The sequence below is a fragment of the Amia ocellicauda genome, chromosome 13 (assembly GCF_036373705.1).
Source record: "Amia ocellicauda isolate fAmiCal2 chromosome 13, fAmiCal2.hap1, whole genome shotgun sequence".
Taxonomy (NCBI): Eukaryota; Metazoa; Chordata; class Actinopteri; order Amiiformes; family Amiidae; genus Amia; species Amia ocellicauda.
The window spans coordinates 6,485,647-6,510,564 of record NC_089862.1 but is presented as its reverse complement, the minus strand read 5'-3'; the positions used below and the strand labels follow the sequence as shown (position 1 = coordinate 6,510,564).

Genomic DNA, 24,918 nt, shown 5'->3' with positions numbered 1-24,918 from the left:
CTATCTATCTATGAACTTTACTTCATTCAGTTAGCAGTGTAATGCACAGGATACGTGACCTGTTGTGATAATAGACCCACAATTAGCAAAGTCAAAGCAAACTGAGCTGGAAAATCACGCAAGATACCAGAGCTGCCTTGGCTTGAATGGTATTACCTCCTAGCTCTGACGGTATTATTACTTCTCATCCACACTACAAGGTTTGCCATTTCTGCAACTACAACTACCACCACCTCCACTGACACTGCCAACAACAACAGGAGCCAAAGCTATGAAATGAGGCAGTTTGTAGGCTCTCAAGCTATCTCAGAGTCCAAATATTTCAGTCTAGGTACGTGCAGTTTCCGTTTGCCAAGCTGACAGTGAGTCACCGATCAAGGGTAAGTTGGAGCGTTTGCGCTATACGCAAGCGACATATGTGCTCCTTGTGCAAAATGGGCTGAGAAAACGTCACGGAGGTTGACGCATGGTCTAAATGAAGGTGCGTGACACGCCTGTGCGACCTGGCAGATTGCAGATGTGCTAGAGGTATGCAAAATATGTCAAGCAGCGTCCACGAACATAGTTCTGCCTCGTGTGAGGATCGAACTCACGGCCTTCAGATTATGAGACTGACACGCTACCTACTGCGCTAACGAGGCTGCACTTTTGGCTTTAGTCCTACTGTCTGAGTTTGTCATGAAATCTCTTCACCTCACAGGTTATCACGGAGGTTGACGCATGGTCTAAATGAAGGTGCGTGACACGCCTGTTCCACCTGGTAGATTGCAGATATGCTAGAGGTCAGGCTTCAGTCCTACTTTCTGAGCTTGCCAAGAAATCTCTTCAGCTCACAGCTTATCGTGTAGCTCTCTGCGGAGAGGGAAATTGTTTTCTTCATTGTTGTGGACTGAGATGATGACATGATGTGGTTTTGCCCCTCAATTCTCCATTTCTCCATATTTGCAAAAGCTCAAACTCACACACAGGAACCTAGGGACCAAACTGGTAGCTTTGCCAAACCAATGAATTTCAGATCGGTCAATTTCCTATGATGGGTACGAGGGGATGAACAATTGCGGCATTTCCTGACGCTATGGCCGCGTGACATTTTGTGCGCTAGTGTGGAACAGCTAAGAGTCCTGCTCTGGCTCTGCCAATCCACGGCCTAAAATGCTTCTCATAAGACAGTCTGTTTCTGCCCGGTTCTGACCCGGGGACCTTTCGCGTGTAAAGCGAACGTGATGACCACTACACTACAGAAAGTCAGCTTCCTAATGTAGCTCTGTTTAGGAGCACAGCAGAAAAACAACCTTATCTCTCCTGTTGCATCCCCAAAAAAAGGATGCAGGAGAAACCTACAGAATTGTGCAGCAATTGTCCACTATCTATCTATGAACTTTACTTCATTCAGTTAGCAGTGTAATGCACAGGATACGTGCCCTGTTGTGATAATTGTCCCACATTTAGCAAAGAAAAAGCAAACTGAGCTGGAAAATCACGCAAGATACCAGAGCAGCCATGGCTTGGATGGAATTACCTCCTAGCTCTGACGGTATTATTACTTCTCATCCACACTACAAGGTTTGCCATTTCTGCAACTACAACTACCACCACAACCACTGACGCTGCCAACAACAACAGGAGCCAAAGCTATGAAATGAGGCAGTTTGTAGGCTCTCAAGCTATCTCAGAGTCCAAATATTTCAGTCTAGGTACGTGCAGTTTCCGTTTGCCAAGCTGACAGTGAGTCACCGATCAAGGGTAAGTTGGAGCGTTTGCTCTATACGCAAGCGACATATGTGCTCCTTGTGCAAAACGGGCTGAGAAAACGTCACGGAGGTTGACGCATGGTCTAAATGAAGGTGCGTGACACGCCTGTGCGACCTGGCAGACTGCAGATGTGCTAGAGGTATGCAAAATATGTCAAGCAGCGTCCACAAACATAGTTCTGCCTCGTGAGAGGATCGAACTCACAGCCTTCAGATTATGAGACTGACGCGCTACCTACTGCGCTAACGAGGCTGCACTTTTGGCTTTAGTCCTACTGTCTGAGTTTGTCATGAAATCTCTTCACCTCACAGGTTATCACGGAGGTTGACGCATGCTCTAAATGAAGGTGCGTGACACGCCTGTTCCACCTGGTAGATTGCAGATATGCTAGAGGTCAGGCTTCAGTCCTACTTTCTGAGCTTGCCAAGAAATCTCTTCAGCTCACAGCTTATCGTTTAGCTCTCTGCGGAGAGGGAAATTGTTTTCTTCATTGTCGTGGACTAAGATAATGACATGATGTGGTTTTGCCCCTCAATTCTCCATTTCTTAATATTTGCAAAAGCTCAAACTCACACACAGGAACCTAGGGACCAAACTGGTAGCTTTGCCAAATCAATGAATTTCAGATCGGTCAATTTCCTATGATGGGTACGAGGGGATGAACAATTGCGGCATTTCCTGACGCTATGGCCGCGTGACATTTTGTGTGCTAGTGTGGAACAGCTAAGAGTCCTGCTCTGGCTCTGCCAATCCACGGCCTAAAATGCTTCTCATAAGACAGTCTGTTTCTGCCCGGTTCTGACCCGGGGACCTTTCGCATGTAAAGCGAACGTGATGACCACTACACTACAGAAACCACAGACAGTCAGCTTCCTAATGGAGCTCTGTTTAGGAGCACAGCAGAAAAACAACCTTATCTCTCCTGTTGCATCCCCAAAAAAAGGATGCAGGAGAAACCTACAGAATTGTGCAGCAATTGTCCACTATCTATCTATGAACTTTACTTCATTCAGTTAGCAGTGTAATGCACAGGATACGTGCCCTGTTGTGATAATAGTCCCACATTTAGCAAAGAAAAAGCAAACTGAGCTGGAAAATCACGCAAGATACCAGAGCTGCCTTGGCTTGGATGGTATTACCTCCTAGCTCTGACGGTATTATTACTTCTCATCCACACTACAAGGTTTGCCATTTCTGCAACTACAACTACCACCACCTCCACTGACACTGCCAACAACAACAGGAGCCAAAGCTATGAAATGAGGCAGTTTGTAGGCTCTCAAGCTATCTCAGAGTCCAAATATTTCAGTCTAGGTACGTGCAGTTTCCGTTTGCCAAGCTGACAGTGAGTCACCGATCAAGGGTAAGTTGGAGCGTTTGCTCTATACGCAAGCGACATATGTGCTCCTTGTGCAAAATGGGCTGAGAAAACGTCACGGAGGTTGACGCATGGTCTAAATGAAGGTGCGTGACACGCCTGTGCGACGTGGCAGATTGCAGATGTGCTAGAGGTATGCAAAATATGTCAAGCAGCGTCCACAAACATAGTTCTGCCTCGTGTGAGGATCGAACTCACGGCCTTCAGATTATGAGACTGACGCGCTAAATACTGCGCTAACGAGGCTGCACTTTAGGCTTTAGTCCTACTGTCTGAGTTTGTCATGAAATCTCTTCACCTCACAGGTTATCACGGAGGTTGACGCATGGTCTAAATGAAGGTGCGTGACACGCCTGTTCCACCTGGTAGATTGCAGATATGCTAGAGGTCAGGCTTCAGTCCTACTTTCTGAGCTTGCCAAGAAATCTCTTCAGCTCACAGCTTATCGTGTAGCTCTCTCCGGAGAGGGAAATTGTTTTCTTCATTGTTGTGGACTAAGATGATGACATGATGTGGTTTTGCCCCTCAATTCTCCATTTCTAAATATTTGCAAAAGCTCAAACTCACACACAGGAACCTAGGGACCAAACTGGTAGCTTTGCCAAATCAATGAATTTCACATCGGTCAATTTCCTATGATGGGTACGAGGGGATGAACAATTGCGGCATTTCCTGACGCTATGGCCGCGTGACATTTTGTGCGCTAGTGTGGAACAGCTAAGAGTCCTGCTCTGGCTCTGCCAATCCACGGCCTAAAATGATTCACATAACACAGTTGGTTTCTGCCCGGTTCTGACCCGGGGACCTTTCGCGTGTAAAGCGAACGTGATGACCACTACACTACAGAAACCACAGACAGTCAGCTTCCTAATGGAGCTCTGTTTAGGAGCACAGCAGAAAAACAACCTTATCTCTCCTGTTGCATCCCCAAAAAAAGGATGCAGGAGAAACCTACAGAATTGTGCAGCAATTGTCCACTATCTATCTATGAACTTTACTTCATTCAGTTAGCAGTGTAATGCACAGGATACGTGCCCTGTTGTGATAATAGACCCACAATTAGCAAAGTCAAAGCAAACTGAGCTGGAAAATCACGCAAGATACCAGAGCTGCCTTGGCTTGAATGGTATTACCTCCTAGCTCTGACGGTATTATTACTTCTCATCCACACTACAAGGTTTGCCATTTCTGCAACTACAACTACCACCACCTCCACTGACACTGCCAACAACAACAGGAGCCAAAGCTATGAAATGAGGCAGTTTGTAGGCTCTCAAGCTATCTCAGAGTCCAAATATTTCAGTCTAGGTACGTGCAGTTTCCGTTTGCCAAGCTGACAGTGAGTCACCGATCAAGGGTAAGTTGGAGCGTTTGCGCTATACGCAAGCGACATATGTGCTCCTTGTGCAAAATGGGCTGAGAAAACGTCACGGAGGTTGACGCATGGTCTAAATGAAGGTGCGTGACACGCCTGTGCGACCTGGCAGATTGCAGATGTGCTAGAGGTATGCAAAATATGTCAAGCAGCGTCCACGAACATAGTTCTGCCTCGTGTGAGGATCGAACTCACGGCCTTCAGATTATGAGACCGACGCGCTACCTACTGCGCTAACGAGGCTGCACTTTAGGCTTAAGTCCTACTGTCTGAGTTTGTCATGAAATCTCTTCACCTCACAGGTTATCACGGAGGTTGACGCATGGTCTAAATGAAGGTGCGTGACACGCCTGTTCCACCTGGTAGATTGCAGATATGCTAGAGGTCAGGCTTCAGTCCTACTTTCTGAGCTTGCCAAGAAATCTCTTCAGCTCACAGCTTATCGTGTAGCACTCTGCGGAGAGGGAAATTGTTTTCTTCATTGTTGTGGACTGAGATGATGACATGATGTGGTTTTGCCCCTCAATTCTCCATTTCTCCATATTTGCAAAAGCTCAAACTCACACACAGGAACCTAGGGACCAAACTGGTAGCTTTGCCAAACCAATGAATTTCAGATCGGTCAATTTCCTATGATGGGTACGAGGGGATGAACAATTGCGGCATTTCCTGACGCTATGGCCGTGTGACATTTTGTGCGCTAGTGTGGAACAGCTAAGAGTCCTGCTCTGGCTCTGCCAATCCACGGCCTAAAATGCTTCTCATAAGACAGTCTGTTTCTGCCCGGTTCTGACCCGGGGACCTTTCGCGTGTAAAGCGAACGTGATGACCACTACACTACAGAAACCACAGACAGTCAGCTTCCTAATGGAGCTCTGTTTAGGAGCACAGCAGAAAAACAACCTTATCTCTCCTGTTGCATCCCCAAAAAAAGGATGCAGGAGAAACCTACAGAATTGTGCAGCAATTGTCCACTATCTATCTATGAACTTTACTTCATTCAGTTAGCAGTGTAATGCACAGGATACGTGCCCTGTTGTGATAATAGTCCCACATTTAGCAAAGAAAAAGCAAACTGAGCTGGAAAATCACGCAAGATACCAGAGCAGCCATGGCTTGGATGGTATTACCTCCTAGCTCTGACAGTATTATTACTTCTCATCCACACTACAAGGTTTGCCATTTCTGCAACTACAACTACCACCACCTCCACTGACACTGCCAACAACAACAGGAGCCAAAGCTATGAAATGAGGCAGTTTGTAGGCTCTCAAGCTATCTCAGAGTCCAAATATTTCAGTCTAGGTACGTGCAGTTTCCGTTTGCCAAGCTGACAGTGAGTCACCGATCAAGGGTAAGTTGGAGCGTTTGCTCTATACGCAAGCGACATATGTGCTCCTTGTGCAAAATGGGCTGAGAAAACGTCACGGAGGTTGACGCATGGTCTAAATGAAGGTGCGTGACACGCCTGTGCGACCTGGCAGATTGCAAATGTGCTAGAGGTATGCAAAATATGTCATGCAGCATGCACAAACATAGTTCTGCCTCATGTGAGGATCGAACTCACGGCCTTCAGATTATGAGACTGACACGCTACCTACTGCGCTAACGAGACTGCACTTTAGGCTTTAGTCCTACTGTCTGAGTTTGTCATGAAATCTCTTCACTTCACAGGTTATCATGGAGGTTGACGCATGGTATAAATGAAGGTGCGTGACACGCCTGTTCCACCTGGTAGATTGCAGATATGCTAGAGGTCAGGCTTCAGTCCTACTTTCTGAGCTTGCCAAGAAATCTCTTCAGCTCACAGCTTATCGTGTAGCACTCTGCGGAGAGGGAAATTGTTTTCTTCATTGTTGTGGACTGAGATGATGACATGATGTGGTTTTGCCCCTCAATTCTCCATTTCTCCATATTTGCAAAAGCTCAAACTCACACACAGGAACCTAGGGACCAAACTGGTAGCTTTGCCAAACCAATGAATTTCAGATCGGTCAATTTCCTATGATGGGTACGAGGGGATGAACAATTGCGGCATTTCCTGACGCTATGGCCGTGTGACATTTTGTGCGCTAGTGTGGAACAGCTAAGAGTCCTGCTCTGGCTCTGCCAATCCACGGCCTAAAATGCTTCTCATAAGACAGTCTGTTTCTGCCCGGTTCTGACCCGGGGACCTTTCGCGTGTAAAGCGAACGTGATGACCACTACACTACAGAAACCACAGACAGTCAGCTTCCTAATGGAGCTCTGTTTAGGAGCACAGCAGAAAAACAACCTTATCTCTCCTGTTGCATCCCCAAAAAAAGGATGCAGGAGAAACCTACAGAATTGTGCAGCAATTGTCCACTATCTATCTATGAACTTTACTTCATTCAGTTAGCAGTGTAATGCACAGGATACGTGCCCTGTTGTGATAATAGTCCCACATTTAGCAAAGAAAAAGCAAACTGAGCTGGAAAATCACGCAAGATACCAGAGCAGCCATGGCTTGGATGGTATTACCTCCTAGCTCTGACGGTATTATTACTTCTCATCCACACTACAAGGTTTGCCATTTCTGCAACTACAACTACCACCACCTCCACTGACACTGCCAACAACAACAGGAGCCAAAGCTATGAAATGAGGCAGTTTGTAGGCTCTCAAGCTATCTCAGAGTCCAAATATTTCAGTCTAGGTACGTGCAGTTTCCGTTTGCCAAGCTGACAGTGAGTCACCGATCAAGGGTAAGTTGGAGCGTTTGCTCTATACGCAAGCGACATATGTGCTCCTTGTGCAAAACGGGCTGAGAAAACGTCACGGAGGTTGACGCATGGTCTAAATGAAGGTGCGTGACACGCCTGTGCGACGTGGCAGATTGCAGATGTGCTAGAGGTATGCAAAATACAACAAGCAGCTTCCACAAACATAGTTGTGCCTCGTGTGTGGATCGAACTCACGGCCTTCAGATTATGAGACTGACGCGCTACCTACTGCACTTAAGGCTTCAGTCCTACTGTCTGAGTTTGTCATGAAATCTCTTCACCTCACAGGTTATCACGGAGGTTGACGCATGGTCTAAATGAAGGTGCGTGACACGCCTGTTCCACCTGGTAGATTGCAGATATGCTAGAGGTCAGGCTTCAGTCCTACTTTCTGAGCTTGCCAAGAAATCTCTTCAGCTCACAGCTTATCGTGTAGCACTCTGCGGAGAGGGAAATTGTTTTCTTCATTGTTGTGGACTGAGATGATGACATGATGTGGTTTTGCCCCTCAATTCTCCATTTCTCCATATTTGCAAAAGCTCAAACTCACACACAGGAACCTAGGGACCAAACTGGTAGCTTTGCCAAACCAATGAATTTCAGATCGGTCAATTTCCTATGATGGGTACGAGGGGATGAACAATTGCGGCATTTCCTGACGCTATGGCCGCGTGACATTTTGTGCGCTAGTGTGGAACAGCTAAGAGTCCTGCTCTGGCTCTGCCAATCCACGGCCTAAAATGCTTCTCATAAGACAGTCTGTTTCTGCCCGGTTCTGACCCGGGGACCTTTCGCGTGTAAAGCGAACGTGATGACCACTACACTACAGAAACCACAGACAGTCAGCTTCCTAATGGAGCTCTGTTTAGGAGCACAGCAGAAAAACAACCTTATCTCTCCTGTTGCATCCCCAAAAAAAGGATGCAGGAGAAACCTACAGAATTGTGCAGCAATTGTCCACTATCTATCTATGAACTTTACTTCATTCAGTTAGCAGTGTAATGCACAGGATACGTGCCCTGTTGTGATAATAGTCCCACATTTAGCAAAGAAAAAGCAAACTGAGCTGGAAAATCACGCAAGATACCAGAGCAGCCATGGCTTGGATGGTATTACCTCCTAGCTCTGACGGTATTATTACTTCTCATCCACACTACAAGGTTTGCCATTTCTGCAACTACAACTACCACCACCTCCACTGACACTGCCAACAACAATAGGAGCCAAAGCTATGAAATGAGGCAGTTTGTAGGCTCTCAAGCTATCTCAGAGTCCAAATATTTCAGTCTAGGTACGTGCAGTTTCCGTTTGCCAAGCTGACAGTGAGTCACCGATCAAGGGTAAGTTGGAGCGTTTGCTCTATACGCAAGCGACATATGTGCTCCTTGTGCAAAATGGGCTGAGAAAACGTCACGGAGGTTGACGCATGGTCTAAATGAAGGTGCGTGACACGCCTGTGCGACGTGGCAGATTGCAGATGTGCTAGAGGTATGCAAAATATGTCAAGCAGCATGCACAAACATAGTTCTGCCTCGTGTGAGGATTGAACTCACGGCCTTCAGATTATGAGACTGACGCGCTACCTACTGCGCTAACGAGGCTGCACTTTAGGCTTCAGTCCTACTGTCTGAGTTTGTCATGAAATCTCTTCACCTCACAGGTTATCACGGAGGTTGACGCATGGTCTAAATGAAGGTGCGTGACACGCCTGTTCCACCTGGTAGATTGCAGATATGCTAGAGGTCAGGCTTCAGTCCTACTTTCTGAGCTTGCCAAGAAATCTCTTCAGCTCACAGCTTATCGTGTAGCTCTCTGCGGAGAGGGAAATTGTTTTCTTCATTGTTGTGGACTGAGATGATGACATGATGTGGTTTTGCCCCTCAATTCTCCATTTCTCCATATTTGCAAAAGCTCAAACTCACACACAGGAACCTAGGGACCAAACTGGTAGCTTTGCCAAACCAATGAATTTCAGATCGGTCAATTTCCTATGATGGGTACGAGGGGATGAACAATTGCGGCATTTCCTGACGCTATGGCCGCGTGACATTTTGTGCGCTAGTGTGGAACAGCTAAGAGTCCTGCTCTGGCTCTGCCAATCCACGGCCTAAAATGCTTCTCATAAGACAGTCTGTTTCTGCCCGGTTCTGACCCGGGGACCTTTCGCGTGTAAAGCGAACGTGATGACCACTACACTACAGAAACCACAGACAGTCAGCTTCCTAATGGAGCTCTGTTTAGGAGCACAGCAGAAAAACAACCTTATCTCTCCTGTTGCATCCCCAAAAAAAGGATGCAGGAGAAACCTACAGAATTGTGCAGCAATTGTCCACTATCTATCTATGAACTTTACTTCATTCAGTTAGCAGTGTAATGCACAGGATACGTGCCCTGTTGTGATAATAGTCCCACATTTAGCAAAGAAAAAGCAAACTGAGCTGGAAAATCACGCAAGATACCAGAGCAGCCATGGCTTGGATGGTATTACCTCCTAGCTCTGACGGTATTATTACTTCTCATCCACACTACAAGGTTTGCCATTTCTGCAACTACAACTACCACCACCTCCACTGACACTGCCAACAACAACAGGAGCCAAAGCTATGAAATGAGGCAGTTTGTAGGCTCTCAAGCTATCTCAGAGTCCAAATATTTCAGTCTAGGTACGTGCAGTTTCCGTTTGCCAAGCTGACAGTGAGTCACCGATCAAGGGTAAGTTGGAGCGTTTGCTCTATACGCAAGCGACATATGTGCTCCTTGTGCAAAACGGGCTGAGAAAACGTCACGGAGGTTGACGCATGGTCTAAATGAAGGTGCGTGACACGCCTGTGCGACGTGGCAGATTGCAGATGTGCTAGAGGTATGCAAAATACAACAAGCAGCTTCCACAAACATAGTTGTGCCTCGTGTGTGGATCGAACTCACGGCCTTCAGATTATGAGACTGACGCGCTACCTACTGCACTTAAGGCTTCAGTCCTACTGTCTGAGTTTGTCATGAAATCTCTTCACCTCACAGGTTATCACGGAGGTTGACGCATGGTCTAAATGAAGGTGCGTGACACGCCTGTTCCACCTGGTAGATTGCAGATATGCTAGAGGTCAGGCTTCAGTCCTACTTTCTGAGCTTGCCAAGAAATCTCTTCAGCTCACAGCTTATCGTGTAGCTCTCTGCGGAGAGGGAAATTGTTTTCTTCATTGTTGTGGACTGAGATGATGACATGATGTGGTTTTGCCCCTCAATTCTCCATTTCTCCATATTTGCAAAAGCTCAAACTCACACACAGGAACCTAGGGACCAAACTGGTAGCTTTGCCAAACCAATGAATTTCAGATCGGTCAATTTCCTATGATGGGTACGAGGGGATGAACAATTGCGGCATTTCCTGACGCTATGGCCGCGTGACATTTTGTGCGCTAGTGTGGAACAGCTAAGAGTCCTGCTCTGGCTCTGCCAATCCACGGCCTAAAATGCTTCTCATAAGACAGTCTGTTTCTGCCCGGTTCTGACCCGGGGACCTTTCGCGTGTAAAGCGAACGTGATGACCACTACACTACAGAAACCACAGACAGTCAGCTTCCTAATGGAGCTCTGTTTAGGAGCACAGCAGAAAAACAACCTTATCTCTCCTGTTGCATCCCCAAAAAAAGGATGCAGGAGAAACCTACAGAATTGTGCAGCAATTGTCCACTATCTATCTATGAACTTTACTTCATTCAGTTAGCAGTGTAATGCACAGGATACGTGCCCTGTTGTGATAATAGTCCCACATTTAGCAAAGAAAAAGCAAACTGAGCTGGAAAATCACGCAAGATACCAGAGCAGCCATGGCTTGGATGGTATTACCTCCTAGCTCTGACGGTATTATTACTTCTCATCCACACTACAAGGTTTGCCATTTCTGCAACTACAACTACCACCACCTCCACTGACACTGCCAACAACAACAGGAGCCAAAGCTATGAAATGAGGCAGTTTGTAGGCTCTCAAGCTATCTCAGAGTCCAAATATTTCAGTCTAGGTACGTGCAGTTTCCGTTTGCCAAGCTGACAGTGAGTCACCGATCAAGGGTAAGTTGGAGCGTTTGCTCTATACGCAAGCGACATATGTGCTCCTTGTGGAAAATGGGCTGAGAAAACGTCACGGAGGTTGACGCATGGTCTAAATGAAGGTGCGTGACACGCCTGTGCGACCTGGCAGATTGCAAATGTGCTGGAGGTATGCAAAATATGTCAAGCAGCATCCACAAAACATAGTTCTGCCTTGTGTGAGGATCGAACTCACAGCCTTCAGATTATGAGACTGACACGCTACCTACTGCGCTAACGAGGCTGCACTTTAGGCTTTAGTCCTACTGTCTGAGTTTGTCATGAAATCTCTTCACCTCACAGGTTATCACGGAGGTTGACGCATGGTCTAAATGAAGGTGCGTGACACGCCTGTTCCACCTGGTAGATTGCAGATATGCTAGAGGCCAGGCTTCAGTCCTACTTTCTGAGCTTGCCAAGAAATCTCTTCAGCTCACAGCTTATCGTGTAGCTCTCTGCGGAGAGGGAAATTGTTTTCTTCATTGTTGTGGACTGAGATGATGACATGATGTGGTTTTGCCCCTCAATTCTCCATTTCTCCATATTTGCAAAAGCTCAAACTCACACACAGGAACCTAGGGACCAAACTGGTAGCTTTGCCAAACCAATGAATTTCAGATCGGTCAATTTCCTATGATGGGTACGAGGGGATGAACAATTGCGGCATTTCCTGACGCTATGGCCGCGTGACATTTTGTGCGCTAGTGTGGAACAGCTAAGAGTCCTGCTCTGGCTCTGCCAATCCACGGCCTAAAATGCTTCTCATAAGACAGTCTGTTTCTGCCCGGTTCTGACCCGGGGACCTTTCGCGTGTAAAGCGAACGTGATGACCACTACACTACAGAAACCACAGACAGTCAGCTTCCTAATGGAGCTCTGTTTAGGAGCACAGCAGAAAAACAACCTTATCTCTCCTGTTGCATCCCCAAAAAAAGGATGCAGGAGAAACCTACAGAATTGTGCAGCAATTGTCCACTATCTATCTATGAACTTTACTTCATTCAGTTAGCAGTGTAATGCACAGGATACGTGCCCTGTTGTGATAATAGTCCCACATTTAGCAAAGAAAAAGCAAACTGAGCTGGAAAATCACGCAAGATACCAGAGCAGCCATGGCTTGGATGGTATTACCTCCTAGCTCTGACGGTATTATTACTTCTCATCCACACTACAAGGTTTGCCATTTCTGCAACTACAACTACCACCACCTCCACTGACACTGCCAACAACAACAGGAGCCAAAGCTATGAAATGAGGCAGTTTGTAGGCTCTCAAGCTATCTCAGAGTCCAAATATTTCAGTCTAGGTACGTGCAGTTTCCGTTTGCCAAGCTGACAGTGAGTCACCGATCAAGGGTAAGTTGGAGCGTTTGCTCTATACGCAAGCGACATATGTGCTCCTTGTGCAAAATGGGCTGAGAAAACGTCACGGAGGTTGACGCATGGTCTAAATGAAGGTGCGTGACACGCCTGTGCGACCTGGCAGATTGCAAATGTGCTAGAGGTATGCAAAATATGTCAAGCAGCATGCACAAACATAGTTCTGCCTCGTGTGAGGATTGAACTCACGGCCTTCAGATTATGAGACTGACGCGCTACCTACTGCGCTAACGAGGCTGCACTTTAGGCTTCAGTCCTACTGTCTGAGTTTGTCATGAAATCTCTTCACCTCACAGGTTATCACGGAGGTTGACGCATGGTCTAAATGAAGGTGCGTGACACGCCTGTTCCACCTGGTAGATTGCAGATATGCTAGAGGTCAGGCTTCAGTCCTACTTTCTGAGCTTGCCAAGAAATCTCTTCAGCTCACAGCTTATCGTGTAGCTCTCTGCGGAGAGGGAAATTGTTTTCTTCATTGTTGTGGACTGAGATGATGACATGATGTGGTTTTGCCCCTCAATTCTCCATTTCTCCATATTTGCAAAAGCTCAAACTCACACACAGGAACCTAGGGACCAAACTGGTAGCTTTGCCAAACCAATGAATTTCAGATCGGTCAATTTCCTATGATGGGTACGAGGGGATGAACAATTGCGGCATTTCCTGACGCTATGGCCGCGTGACATTTTGTGCGCTAGTGTGGAACAGCTAAGAGTCCTGCTCTGGCTCTGCCAATCCACGGCCTAAAATGCTTCTCATAAGACAGTCTGTTTCTGCCCGGTTCTGACCCGGGGACCTTTCGCGTGTAAAGCGAACGTGATGACCACTACACTACAGAAACCACAGACAGTCAGCTTCCTAATGGAGCTCTGTTTAGGAGCACAGCAGAAAAACAACCTTATCTCTCCTGTTGCATCCCCAAAAAAAGGATGCAGGAGAAACCTACAGAATTGTGCAGCAATTGTCCACTATCTATCTATGAACTTTACTTCATTCAGTTAGCAGTGTAATGCACAGGATACGTGCCCTGTTGTGATAATAGTCCCACATTTAGCAAAGAAAAAGCAAACTGAGCTGGAAAATCACGCAAGATACCAGAGCAGCCATGGCTTGGATGGTATTACCTCCTAGCTCTGACGGTATTATTACTTCTCATCCACACTACAAGGTTTGCCATTTCTGCAACTACAACTACCACCACCTCCACTGACACTGCCAACAACAACAGGAGCCAAAGCTATGAAATGAGGCAGTTTGTAGGCTCTCAAGTTATCTCAGAGTCCAAATATTTCAGTCTAGGTACGTGCAGTTTCCGTTTGCCAAGCTGACAGTGAGTCACCGATCAAGGGTAAGTTGGAGCGTTTGCTCTATACGCAAGCGACATATGTGCTCCTTGTGCAAAACGGGCTGAGAAAACGTCACGGAGGTTGACGCATGGTCTAAATGAAGGTGCGTGACACGCCTGTGCGACGTGGCAGATTGCAGATGTGCTAGAGGTATGCAAAATACAACAAGCAGCTTCCACAAACATAGTTCTGCCTCGTGTGTGGATCGAACTCACGGCCTTCAGATTATGAGACTGACGCGCTACCTACTGCACTTAAGGCTTCAGTCCTACTGTCTGAGTTTGTCATGAAATCTCTTCACCTCACAGGTTATCACGGAGGTTGACGCATGGTCTAAATGAAGGTGCGTGACACGCCTGTTCCACCTGGTAGATTGCAGATATGCTAGAGGTCAGGCTTCAGTCCTACTTTCTGAGCTTGCCAAGAAATCTCTTCAGCTCACAGCTTATCGTGTAGCTCTCTGCGGAGAGGGAAATTGTTTTCTTCATTGTTGTGGACTGAGATGATGACATGATGTGGTTTTGCCCCTCAATTCTCCATTTCTCCATATTTGCAAAAGCTCAAACTCACACACAGGAACCTAGGGACCAAACTGGTAGCTTTGCCAAACCAATGAATTTCAGATCGGTCAATTTCCTATGATGGGTACGAGGGGATGAACAATTGCGGCATTTCCTGACGCAATGGCCGCGTGACATTTTGTGCGCTAGTGTGGAACAGCTAAGAGTCCTGCTCTGGCTCTGCCAATCCACGGCCTAAAATGCTTCTCATAAGACAGTCTGTTTCTGCCCGGTTCTGAACCAGGGACCTTTCGCGTGTAAAGCGAACGTGATGACCACTACACTACAGAAACCACAGACAGTCAGCTCCCTAATGGAGCTCTGTTTAGGAGCACAGCAGAAAAACAACCTTATCTCTCCTGTTGCATCCCCAAAAAAAGGATGCAGGAGAAACCTACAGAATTGTGCAGCAATTGTCCACTATCTATCTATGAACTTTACTTCATTCAGTTAGCAGTGTAATGCACAGGATACGTGCCCTTTTGTGATAATAGTCCCACATTTAGCAAAGAAAAAGCAAACTGAGCTGGAAAATCACGCAAGATACCAGAGCAGCCATGGCTTGGATGGTATTACCTCCTAGCTCTGACGGTATTATTACTTCTCATCCACACTACAAGGTTTGCCATTTCTGCAACTACAACTACCACCACCTCCACTGACACTGCCAACAACAACAGGAGCCAAAGCTATGAAATGAGGCAGTTTGTAGGCTCTCAAGCTATCTCAGAGTCCAAATATTTCAGTCTAGGTACGTGCAGTTTCCGTTTGCCAAGCTGACAGTGAGTCACCGATCAAGGGTAAGTTGGAGCGTTTGCTCTATACGCAAGCGACATATGTGCTCCTTGTGCAAAATGGGCTGAGAAAACGTCACGGAGGTTGACGCATGGTCTAAATGAAGGTGCGTGACACGCCTGTGCGACCTGGCAGATTGCAAATGTGCTAGAGGTATGCAAAATATGTCAAGCAGCATGCACAAACATAGTTCTGCCTCATGTGAGGATCGAACTCACGGCCTTCAGATTATGAGACTGACGCGCTACCTACTGCACTTAAGGCTTCAGTCCTACTGTCTGAGTTTGTCATGAAATCTCTTCACCTCACAGGTTATCACGGAGGTTGACGCATGGTATAAATGAAGGTGCGTGACACGCCTGTTCCACCTGGTAGATTGCAGATATGCTAGAGGTCAGGCTTCAGTCCTACTTTCTGAGCTTGCCAAGAAATCTCTTCAGCTCACAGCTTATCGTTTAGCTCTCTGCGGAGAGGGAAATTGTTTTCTTCATTGTTGTGGACTGAGATGATGACATGATGTGGTTTTGCCCCTCAATTCTCCATTTCTCCATATTTGCAAAAGCTCAAACTCACACACAGGAACCTAGGGACCAAACTGGTAGCTTTGCCAAAACAATGAATTTCAGATCGGTCAATTTCCTATGATGGGTACGAGGGGATGAACAATTGCGGCATTTCCTGACGCTATGGCCGCGTGACATTTTGTGCGCTAGTGTGGAACAGCTAAGAGTCCTGCTCTGGCTCTGCCAATCCACGGCCTAAAATGCTTCTCATAAGACAGTCTGTTTCTGCCCGGTTCTGACCCGGGGACCTTTCGCGTGTAAAGCGAACGTGATGACCACTACACTACAGAAACCACAGACAGACAGCTTCCTAATGGAGCTCTGTTTAGGAGCACAGCAGAAAAACAACCTTATCTCTCCTGTTGCATCCCCAAAAAAAGGATGCAGGAGAAACCTACAGAATTGTGCAGCAATTGTCCACTATCTATCTATGAACTTTACTTCATTCAGTTAGCAGTGTAATGCACAGGATACGTGCCCTGTTGTGATAATAGTCCCACATTTAGCAAAGAAAAAGCAAACTGAGCTGGAAAATCACGCAAGATACCAGAGCAGCCATGGCTTGGATGGTATTACCTCCTAGCTCTGACGGTATTATTACTTCTCATCCACACTACAAGGTTTGCCATTTCTGCAACTACAACTACCACCACCTCCACTGACACTGCCAACAACAACAGGAGCCAAAGCTATGAAATGAGGCAGTTTGTAGGCTCTCAAGCTATCTCAGAGTCCAAATATTTCAGTCTAGGTACGTGCAGTTTCCGTTTGCCAAGCTGACAGTGAGTCACCGATCAAGGGTAAGTTGGAGCGTTTGCTCTATACGCAAGCGACATATGTGCTCCTTGTGCAAAACGGGCTGAGAAAACGTCACGGAGGTTGACGCATGGTCTAAATGAAGGTGCGTGACACGCCTGTGCGACGTGGCAGATTGCAAATGTGCTAGAGGTATGCAAAATATGTCAAGCAGCATCCACAAACATAGTTCTGCCTTGTGTGAGGATCGAACTCACAGCCTTCAGATTATGAGACTGACACGCTACCTACTGCGCTAACGAGGCTGCACTTTAGGCTTCAGTCCTACTGTCTGAGTTTGTCATGAAATCTCTTCACCTCACAGGTTATCACGGAGGTTGACGCATGGTATAAATGAAGGTGCGTGACACGCCTGTTCCACCTGGTAGATTGCAGATATGCTAGAGGTCAGGCTTCAGTCCTACTTTCTGAGCTTGCCAAGAAATCTCTTCAGCTCACAGCTTATCGTTTAGCTCTCTGCGGAGAGGGAAATTGTTTTCTTCATTGTTGTGGACTGAGATGATGACATGATGTGGTTTTGCCCCTCATTTCTCCATTTCTCCATATTTGCAAAAGCTCAAACTCACACACAGGAACCTAGGGACCAAACTGGTAGCTTTGCCAAACCAATGAATTTCAGATCGGTCAATTTCCTATGATGGGTACGAGGGGATGAACAATTGCGGCATTTCCTGACGCTATGGCCGCGTGACATTTTGTGCGCTAGTGTGGAACAGCTAAGAGTCCTGCTCTGGCTCTGCCAATCCACGGCCTAAAATGCTTCTCATAAGACAGTCTGTTTCTGCCCGGTTCTGACCCGGGGACCTTTCGCGTGTAAAGCGAACGTGATGACCACTACACTACAGAAACCACAGACAGTCAGCTTCCTAATGGAGCTCTGTTTAGGAGCACAGCAGAAAAACAACCTTATCTCTCCTGTTGCATCCCCAAAAAAAGGATGCAGGAGAAACCTACAGAATTGTGCAGCAATTGTCCACTATCTATCTATGAACTTTACTTCATTCAGTTAGCAGTGTAATGCACAGGATACGTGCCCTGTTGTGATAATAGTCCCACATTTAGCAAAGAAAAAGCAAACTGAGCTGGAAAATCACGCAAGATACCAGAGCAGCCATGGCATGGATGGTATTACCTCCTAGCTCTGACGGTATTATTACTTCTCATCCACACTACAAGGTTTGCCATTTCTGCAACTACAACTACCACCACCTCCACTGACACTGCCAACAACAACAGGAGCCAAAGCTATGAAATGAGGCAGTTTGTAGGCTCTCAAGCTATCTCAGAGTCCAAATATTTCAGTCTAGGTACGTGCAGTTTCCGTTTGCCAAGCTGACAGTGAGTCACCGATCAAGGGTAAGTTGGAGCGTTTGCTCTATACGCAAGCGACATATGTGCTCCTTGTGCAAAACGGGCTGAGAAAACGTCACGGAGGTTGACGCATGGTCTAAATGAAGGTGCGTGACACGCCTGTGCGACCTGGCAGATTGCAAATGTGCTAGAGGTATGCAAAATATGTCTAGCAGCATCCACAAACATAGTTCTGCCTCGTGTGAGGATCGAACTCACGGCCTTCAGATTATGAGACTGACGCGCTACCTACTGTGCTAACGAGGCTGCACTTTTGGCTTTAGTCCTACTGTCTGAGTTTGTCATGAAATCTCTTCACCTCACAGGTTATCACGGAGGTTGACGCATGGTCTAAATGAAGGTGCGTGACATGCCTGTTCCACCTGGTAGATTGCAGATATGCTAGAGGTCAGGCTTCAGTCCTACTTTCTGAGCTTGCCAAGAAATCTCTTCAGCTCACAGCTTATCGTGTAGCTCTCTGCGGAGAGGGAAATTGTTTTCTTCATTGTTGTGGACTGAGATGATGACATGATGTGGTTTTGCCCCTCAATTCTCCATTTCTCCATATTTGCAAAAGCTCAAACTCACACACAGGAACCTAGGGACCAAACTGGTAGCTTTGCCAAACCAATGAATTTCAGATCGGTCAATTTCCTATGATGGGTACGAGGGGATGAACAATTGCGGCATTTCCTGACGCTATGGCCGCGTGACATTTTGTGCGCTAGTGTGGAACAGCTAAGAGTCCTGCTCTGGCTCTGCCAATCCACGGCCTAAAATGCTTCTCATAAGACAGTCTGTTTCTGCCCGGTTCTGACCCGGGGACCTTTCGCGTGTAAAGCGAACGTGATGACCACTACACTACAGAAACCACAGACAGTCAGCTTCCTAATGGAGCTCTGTTTAGGAGCACAGCAGAAAAACAACCTTATCTCTCCTGTTGCATCCCCAAAAAAAGGATGCAGGAGAAACCTACAGAATTGTGCAGCAATTGTCCACTATCTATCTATGAACTTTACTTCATTCAGTTAGCAGTGTAATGCACAGGATACGTGCCCTGTTGTGATAATTGTCCCACATTTAGCAAAGAAAAAGCAAACTGAGCTGGAAAATCACGCAAGATACCAGAGCAGCCATGGCTTGGATGGTATTACCTCCTAGCTCTGACGGTATTATTACTTCTCATCCACACTACAAGGTTTGCCATTTCTGCAACTACAACTACCACCACCTCCACTGACACTGCCAACAACAACAGGAGCCAAAGCTATGAAATGAGGCAGTTTGTAGGCTCTCAAGCTATCTCAGAGTCCAAATATTTCAGTCTAGGTACGTGCAGTTTCCGTTTGCCAAGCTGACAGTGAGTCACCGATCAAGGGTAAGTTGGAGCGTTTGCTCTATACGCAAGCGACATATGTGCTCCTTGTGCAAAACGGGCTGAGAAAACGTCACGGAGGTTGACGCATGGTCTAAATGAAGGTGCGTGACACGCCTGTGCGACGTGGCAGATTGCAGATGTGCTAGAGGTATGCAAAATACAACAAGCAGCTTCCACAAACATAGTTCTCCCTCGTGTGTGGATCGAACTCACGGCCTTCAGATTATGAGACTGACGCGCTACCTACTGCACTTAAGGCTTCAGTCCTACTGTCTGAGTTTGTCATGAAATCTCTTCACCTCACAGGTTATCACGGAGGTTGACGCATGGTATAAATGAAGGTGCGTGACACGCCTGTTCCACCTGGTAGATTGCAGATATGCTAGAGGTCAGGCTTCAGTCCTACTTTCTGAGCTTGCCAAGAAATCTCTTCAGCTCACAGCTTATCGTTTAGCTCTCTGCGGAGAGGGAAATTGTTTTCTTCATTGTTGTGGACTGAGATGATGACATGATGTGGTTTTGCCCCTCAATTCTCCATTTCTCCATATTTGCAAAAGCTCAAACTCACACACAGGAACCTAGGGACCAAACTGGTAGCTTTGCCAAACCAATGAATTTCAGATCGGTCAATTTCCTATGATGGGTACGAGGGGATGAACAATTGCGGCATTTCCTGACGCTATGGCCGCGTGACATTTTGTGCGCTAGTGTGGAACAGCTAAGAGTCCTGCTCTGGCTCTGCCAATCCACGGCCTAAAATGCTTCTCATAAGACAGTCTGTTTCTGCCCGGTTCTGACCCGGGGACCTTTCGCGTGTAAAGCGAACGTGATGACCACTACACTACAGAAACCACAGACAGTCAGCTTCCTAATGGAGCTCTGTTTAGGAGCACAGCAGAAAAACAACCTTATCTCTCCTGTTGCATCCCCAAAAAAAGGATGCAGGAGAAACCTACAGAATTGTGCAGCAATTGTCCACTATCTATCTATGAACTTTACTTCATTCAGTTAGCAGTGTAATGCACAGGATACGTGCCCTGTTGTGATAATAGTCCCACATTTAGCAAAGAAAAAGCAAACTGAGCTGGAAAATCACGCAAGATACCAGAGCAGCCATGGCTTGGATGGTATTACCTCCTAGCTCTGACGGTATTATTACTTCTCATCCACACTACAAGGTTTGCCATTTCTACAACTACAACTACCACCACCTCCACTGACACTGCCAACAACAACAGGAGCCAAAGCTATGAAATGAGGCAGTTTGTAGGCTCTCAAGCTATCTCAGAGTCCAAATATTTCAGTCTAGGTACGTGCAGTTTCCGTTTGCCAAGCTGACAGTGAGTCACCGATCAAGGGTAAGTTGGAGCGTTTGCTCTATACGCAAGCGACATATGTGCTCCTTGTGCAAAACGGGCTGAGAAAACGTCACGGAGGTTGACGCATGGTCTAAATGAAGGTGCGTGACACGCCTGTGCGACGTGGCAGATTGCAGATGTGCTAGAGGTATGCAAAATACAACAAGCAGCTTCCACAAACATAGTTCTGCCTCGTGTGTGGATCGAACTCACGGCCTTCAGATTATGAGACTGACGCGCTACCTACTGCACTTAAGGCTTCAGTCCTACTGTCTGAGATTGTCATGAAATCTCTTCACCTCACAGGTTATCACGGAGGTTGACGCATGGTCTAAATGAAGGTGCGTGACACGCCTTTTCCACCTGGTAGATTGCAGATATGCTAGAGGTCAGGCTTCAGTCCTACTTTCTGAGCTTGCCAAGAAATCTCTTCAGCTCACAGCTTATCGTGTAGCTCTCTGCGGAGAGGGAAATTGTTTTCTTCATTGTTGTGGACTGAGATGATGACATGATGTGGTTTTGCCCCTCAATTCTCCATTTCTCCATATTTGCAAAAGCTCAAACTCACACACAGGAACCTAGGGACCAAACTGGTAGCTTTGCCAAACCAATGAATTTCAGATCGGTCAATTTCCTATGATGGGTACGAGGGGATGAACAATTGCGGCATTTCCTGACGCTATGGCCGCGTGACATTTTGTGCGCTAGTGTGGAACAGCTAAGAGTCCTGCTCTGGCTCTGCCAATCCACGGCCTAAAATGCTTCTCATAAGACAATCTGTTTCTGCCCGGTTCTGACCCGGGGACCTTTCGCGTGTAAAGCGAACGTGATGACCACTACACTACAGAAACCACAGACAGTCAGCTTCCTAATGGAGCTCTGTTTAGGAGCACAGCAGAAAAACAACCTTATCTCTCCTGTTGCATCCCCAAAAAAAGGATGCAGGAGAAACCTACAGAATTGTGCAGCAATTGTCCACTATCTATCTATGAACTTTACTTCATTCAGTTAGCAGTGTAATGCACAGGATACGTGCCCTGTTGTGATAATAGTCCCACATTTAGCAAAGAAAAAGCAAACTGAGCTGGAAAATCACGCAAGATACCAGAGCAGCCATGGCTTGGATGGTATTACCTCCTAGCTCTGACGGTATTATTACTTCTCATCCACACTACAAGGTTTGCCATTTCTGCAACTACAACTACCACCACCTCCACTGACACTGCCAACAACAACAGGAGCCAAAGCTATGAAATGAGGCAGTTTGTAGGCTCTCAAGCTATCTCAGAGTCCAAATATTTCAGTCTAGGTACGTGCAGTTTCCGTTTGCCAAGCTGACAGTGAGTCACCGATCAAGGGTAAGTTGGAGCGTTTGCTCTATACGCAAGCGACATATGTGCTCCTTGTGCAAAACGGGCTGAGAAAACGTCACGGAGGTTGATGCATGGTCTAAATGAAGGTGCGTGACACGCCTGTGCGAAGTGGCAGATTGCAGATGTGCTAGAGGTATGCAAAATACAACAAGCAGCTTCCACAAACATAGTTGTGCCTCGTGTGTGGATCAAACTCACGGCCTTCAGATTATGAGACTGACGCGCTACCTACTGCACTTAAGGCTTCAGTCCTACTGTCTGAGTTTGTCATGAAATCTCTTCACCTCACAGGTTATCACGGAGGTTGACGCATGGTCTAAATGAAGGTGCGTGACACGCCTGTTCCACCTGGTAGATTGCAGATATGCTAGAGGTCAGGCTTCAGTCCTACTTTCTGAGCTTGCCAAGAAATCTCTTCAGCTCACAGCTTATCGTGTAGCTCTCTGCGGAGAGGGAAATTGTTTTCTTCATTGTTGTGGACTGAGATGATGACATGATGTGGTTTTGCCCCTCAATTCTCCATTTCTCCATATTTGCAAAAGCTCAAACTCACACACAGGAACCTAGGGACCAAACTGGTAGCTTTGCCAAACCAATGAATTTCAGATCGGTCAATTTCCTATGATGGGTACGAGGGGATGAACAATTGCGGCATTTCCTGACGCTATGGCCGCGTGACATTTTGTGCGCTAGTGTGGAACAGCTAAGAGTCCTGCTCTGGCTCTGCCAATCCACGGCCTAAAATGCTTCTCATAAGACAGTCTGTTTCTGCCCGGTTCTGACCCGGGGACCTTTCGCGTGTAAAGCGAACGTGATGACCACTACACTACAGAAAGTCAGCTTCCTAATGGAGCTCTGTTTAGGAGCACAGCAGAAAAACAACCTTATCTCTCCTGTTGCATCCCCAAAAAAAGGATGCAGGAGAAACCTACAGAATTGTGCAGCAATTGTCCACTATCTATCTATGAACTTTACTTCATTCAGTTAGCAGTGTAATGCACAGGATACGTGCCCTGTTGTGATAATAGTCCCACATTTAGCAAAGAAAAAGCAAACTGAGCTGGAAAATCACGCAAGATACCAGAGCAGCCATAGCTTGGATGGAATTACCTCCTAGCTCTGACGGTATTATTACTTCTCATCCACACTACAAGGTTTGCCATTTCTGCAACTACAACTACCACCACCTCCACTGACACTGCCAACAACAACAGGAGCCAAAGCTATGAAATGAGGCAGTTTGTAGGCTCTCAAGCTATCTCAGAGTCCAAATATTTCAGTCTAGGTACGTGCAGTTTCCGTTTGCCAAGCTGACAGTGAGTCACCGATCAAGGGTAAGTTGGAGCGTTTGCTCTATACGCAAGCGACATATGTGCTCCTTGTGCAAAACGGGCTGAGAAAACGTCACGGAGGTTGACGCATGGTCTAAATGAAGGTGCGTGACACGCCTGTGCGACCTGGCAGATTGCAGATGTGCTAGAGGTATGCAAAATACAACAAGCAGCTTCCACAAACATAGTTGTGCCTCGTGTGTGGATCGAACTCACGGCCTTCAGATTATGAGACTGACGCGCTACCTACTGCACTTAAGGCTTCAGTCCTACTGTCTGAGTTTGTCATGAAATCTCTTCACCTCACAGGTTATCACGGAGGTTGACACATGGTCTAAATGAAGGTGCGTGACACGCCTGTTCCACCTGGTAGATTGCAGATATGCTAGAGGTCAGGCTTCAGTCCTACTTTCTGAGCTTGCCAAGAAATCTCTTCAGCTCACAGCTAATCGTGTAGCTCTCTGCGGAGAGGGAAATTGTTTTCTTCATTGTTGTGGACTGAGATGATGACATGATGTGGTTTTGCCCCTCAATTCTCCATTTCTCCATATTTGCAAAAGCTCAAACTCACACACAGGAACCTAGGGACCAAACTGGTAGCTTTGCCAAACCAATGAATTTCAGATCGGTCAATTTCCTATGATGGGTACGAGGGGATGAACAATTGCGGCATTTCCTGACGCTATGGCCGCGTGACATTTTGTGCGCTAGTGTGGAACAGCTAAGAGTCCTGCTCTGGCTCTGCCAATCCATGGCCTAAAATGCTTCTCATAAGACAGTCTGTTTCTGCCCGGTTCTGACCCGGGGACCTTTCGCGTGTAAAGCAAACGTGATGACCACTACACTACAGAAACCACAGACAGTCAGCTTCCTAATGGAGCTCTGTTTAGGAGCACAGCAGAAAAACAACCTTATCTCTCCTGTTGCATCCCCAAAAAAAGGATGCAGGTGAAACCTACAGAATTGTGCAGCAATTGTCCACTATCTATCTATGAACTTTACTTCATTCAGTTAGCAGTGTAATGCACAGGATACGTGCCCTGTTGTGATAATAGTCCCACATTTAGCAAAGAAAAAGCAAACTGAGCTGGAAAATCACGCAAGATACCAGAGCAGCCATGGCTTGGATGGAATTACCTCCTAGCTCTGACGGTATTATTACTTCTCATCCACACTACAAGGTTTGCCATTTCTGCAACTACAACTACCACCACCTCCACTGACGCTGCCAACAACAACAGGAGCCAAAGCTATGAAATGAGGCAGTTTGTAGGCTCTCAAGCTATCTCAGAGTCCAAATATTTCAGTCTAGGTACGTGCAGTTTCCGTTTG

At 46.7% G+C, this 24,918-nt stretch overlaps 25 non-coding genes across 25 annotated transcripts; all 25 read right to left on the bottom strand.

The window, feature by feature from the left end:
* Positions 1-568: 568 nt before the first annotated feature.
* On the bottom strand, positions 569-641 carry trnam-cau (transfer RNA methionine (anticodon CAU)). The gene has a single exon. It is a non-coding gene; the product is annotated as a tRNA-Met (tRNA).
* A 1,290-nt stretch (positions 642-1,931) lies between these two features.
* trnam-cau (transfer RNA methionine (anticodon CAU)) lies at positions 1,932-2,004 on the bottom strand. Its single transcript has one exon. It is a non-coding gene; the product is annotated as a tRNA-Met (tRNA).
* A 531-nt stretch (positions 2,005-2,535) lies between these two features.
* trnav-uac (transfer RNA valine (anticodon UAC)) lies at positions 2,536-2,608 on the bottom strand. Its single transcript has one exon. It is a non-coding gene; the product is annotated as a tRNA-Val (tRNA).
* A 695-nt stretch (positions 2,609-3,303) lies between these two features.
* On the bottom strand, positions 3,304-3,376 carry trnam-cau (transfer RNA methionine (anticodon CAU)). The gene has a single exon. It is a non-coding gene; the product is annotated as a tRNA-Met (tRNA).
* Positions 3,377-4,675: 1,299 nt separating this feature from the next.
* Positions 4,676-4,748, bottom strand: trnam-cau (transfer RNA methionine (anticodon CAU)). The gene has a single exon. It is a non-coding gene; the product is annotated as a tRNA-Met (tRNA).
* Positions 4,749-5,279: 531 nt separating this feature from the next.
* Positions 5,280-5,352, bottom strand: trnav-uac (transfer RNA valine (anticodon UAC)). Its single transcript has one exon. It is a non-coding gene; the product is annotated as a tRNA-Val (tRNA).
* A 695-nt stretch (positions 5,353-6,047) lies between these two features.
* trnam-cau (transfer RNA methionine (anticodon CAU)) lies at positions 6,048-6,120 on the bottom strand. Its single transcript has one exon. It is a non-coding gene; the product is annotated as a tRNA-Met (tRNA).
* A 531-nt stretch (positions 6,121-6,651) lies between these two features.
* On the bottom strand, positions 6,652-6,724 carry trnav-uac (transfer RNA valine (anticodon UAC)). Its single transcript has one exon. It is a non-coding gene; the product is annotated as a tRNA-Val (tRNA).
* A 1,285-nt stretch (positions 6,725-8,009) lies between these two features.
* On the bottom strand, positions 8,010-8,082 carry trnav-uac (transfer RNA valine (anticodon UAC)). Its single transcript has one exon. It is a non-coding gene; the product is annotated as a tRNA-Val (tRNA).
* A 695-nt stretch (positions 8,083-8,777) lies between these two features.
* Positions 8,778-8,850, bottom strand: trnam-cau (transfer RNA methionine (anticodon CAU)). The gene has a single exon. It is a non-coding gene; the product is annotated as a tRNA-Met (tRNA).
* A 531-nt stretch (positions 8,851-9,381) lies between these two features.
* Positions 9,382-9,454, bottom strand: trnav-uac (transfer RNA valine (anticodon UAC)). Its single transcript has one exon. It is a non-coding gene; the product is annotated as a tRNA-Val (tRNA).
* Positions 9,455-10,739: 1,285 nt separating this feature from the next.
* On the bottom strand, positions 10,740-10,812 carry trnav-uac (transfer RNA valine (anticodon UAC)). The gene has a single exon. It is a non-coding gene; the product is annotated as a tRNA-Val (tRNA).
* Positions 10,813-11,508: 696 nt separating this feature from the next.
* On the bottom strand, positions 11,509-11,581 carry trnam-cau (transfer RNA methionine (anticodon CAU)). Its single transcript has one exon. It is a non-coding gene; the product is annotated as a tRNA-Met (tRNA).
* A 531-nt stretch (positions 11,582-12,112) lies between these two features.
* Positions 12,113-12,185, bottom strand: trnav-uac (transfer RNA valine (anticodon UAC)). The gene has a single exon. It is a non-coding gene; the product is annotated as a tRNA-Val (tRNA).
* Positions 12,186-12,880: 695 nt separating this feature from the next.
* On the bottom strand, positions 12,881-12,953 carry trnam-cau (transfer RNA methionine (anticodon CAU)). Its single transcript has one exon. It is a non-coding gene; the product is annotated as a tRNA-Met (tRNA).
* Positions 12,954-13,484: 531 nt separating this feature from the next.
* Positions 13,485-13,557, bottom strand: trnav-uac (transfer RNA valine (anticodon UAC)). The gene has a single exon. It is a non-coding gene; the product is annotated as a tRNA-Val (tRNA).
* A 1,285-nt stretch (positions 13,558-14,842) lies between these two features.
* On the bottom strand, positions 14,843-14,915 carry trnav-uac (transfer RNA valine (anticodon UAC)). The gene has a single exon. It is a non-coding gene; the product is annotated as a tRNA-Val (tRNA).
* A 695-nt stretch (positions 14,916-15,610) lies between these two features.
* On the bottom strand, positions 15,611-15,681 carry trnam-cau (transfer RNA methionine (anticodon CAU)). The gene has a single exon. It is a non-coding gene; the product is annotated as a tRNA-Met (tRNA).
* A 519-nt stretch (positions 15,682-16,200) lies between these two features.
* On the bottom strand, positions 16,201-16,273 carry trnav-uac (transfer RNA valine (anticodon UAC)). Its single transcript has one exon. It is a non-coding gene; the product is annotated as a tRNA-Val (tRNA).
* A 695-nt stretch (positions 16,274-16,968) lies between these two features.
* trnam-cau (transfer RNA methionine (anticodon CAU)) lies at positions 16,969-17,041 on the bottom strand. The gene has a single exon. It is a non-coding gene; the product is annotated as a tRNA-Met (tRNA).
* Positions 17,042-17,572: 531 nt separating this feature from the next.
* trnav-uac (transfer RNA valine (anticodon UAC)) lies at positions 17,573-17,645 on the bottom strand. The gene has a single exon. It is a non-coding gene; the product is annotated as a tRNA-Val (tRNA).
* Positions 17,646-18,340: 695 nt separating this feature from the next.
* On the bottom strand, positions 18,341-18,413 carry trnam-cau (transfer RNA methionine (anticodon CAU)). The gene has a single exon. It is a non-coding gene; the product is annotated as a tRNA-Met (tRNA).
* Positions 18,414-18,944: 531 nt separating this feature from the next.
* trnav-uac (transfer RNA valine (anticodon UAC)) lies at positions 18,945-19,017 on the bottom strand. Its single transcript has one exon. It is a non-coding gene; the product is annotated as a tRNA-Val (tRNA).
* A 1,285-nt stretch (positions 19,018-20,302) lies between these two features.
* trnav-uac (transfer RNA valine (anticodon UAC)) lies at positions 20,303-20,375 on the bottom strand. Its single transcript has one exon. It is a non-coding gene; the product is annotated as a tRNA-Val (tRNA).
* Positions 20,376-21,660: 1,285 nt separating this feature from the next.
* Positions 21,661-21,733, bottom strand: trnav-uac (transfer RNA valine (anticodon UAC)). Its single transcript has one exon. It is a non-coding gene; the product is annotated as a tRNA-Val (tRNA).
* Positions 21,734-24,918: the final 3,185 nt, after the last annotated feature.